The sequence below is a fragment of the Oncorhynchus keta genome, unplaced genomic scaffold (genome assembly GCF_023373465.1).
Source record: "Oncorhynchus keta strain PuntledgeMale-10-30-2019 unplaced genomic scaffold, Oket_V2 Un_contig_9580_pilon_pilon, whole genome shotgun sequence".
Taxonomy (NCBI): domain Eukaryota; kingdom Metazoa; phylum Chordata; class Actinopteri; order Salmoniformes; family Salmonidae; genus Oncorhynchus; species Oncorhynchus keta.
Window position 1 is genome coordinate 671,494 of NW_026290602.1, and position 1,007 is coordinate 672,500.

Below are 1,007 nucleotides of genomic sequence, written 5' to 3' on the forward strand. Positions count from 1 at the left end.
CGTCGTGAGGGAGTTTGTTCCACCATTGGGGGGCCAGAGCAGCGAACAGTTTTGAACTGGAACTGGGAACTGTACTTCCTCAGTGGTAGGGAGGCGAGCAGGCCAGAGGTGGATGAACGCAGTGCCCTTGTTCCTGTCCTCCTCTCTTACCCCCCTTCTCTCCTCCTCTCTTCCTCCCTCTCCCCTCCTCTTTCCTGTCCTCTCTTCCTCCCCTCCTCTTTCCTGTCCTCCTCACTTCCTCTCTCCATCCAGCTCCTCTTTCCTCTCCTCCTCTCTTCCTCCCCCTCCCATCCTCTTTCCTCTACTCCTCTCTCTTCCTCTCCCTCCCCTCCTCTCTCCTCTCTCTTCTTCTCCTCTCCTCCCCATCCTCTTTTCTCTTCTCTTCTCTCCAAACTTCTTTAAAATTCTGCTTTGGCTCCAACTTCAGTCTGCACTAACTTTGAACTCTGGGTCTTTGTAGGTTTATCACCCTTAGTCTATCTGGTGGGAAGTGTTCAGTTTAACAGAGTCCAAATAAAAGGCTAGGGATAGTGTGTGTGTGTGTGTGTGTGTGTGTGTGTGTGTGTGTGTGTGTGTGTGTGTGTGTGTGTGTGTGTGTGTGTGTGTGTGTGTGTGTGTGTGTGTGTGTGTGTGTGTGTGTGTGTGTGTGTGTGTGTGTGTGTGTGTGTGTGTGTGTGTGTGTGTGTGTGTGTGTGTAGGCTGCTGAACAGAGTGCCAATAGAAGTCCTGTGTTCTATTCCTCTAGTCATTCATCTGTGAGCTTGTTTATGTATCTGACTCTAGGAAGACTGCAAATCTATATTTATTCTAGTCAGTGACCTCCCTGCTCTGAACATGATCCTCTGTTACATAAAGGACAATAATCAATAGGCACACACACACACATACATACACACACACACACACACGCACGCACGCACGCACACACACACACACACACACACACTGGATCAGAGGATGGAGTTACTTCATAGACACTTTTTTTTTAATACCTCCTGTACTCCACT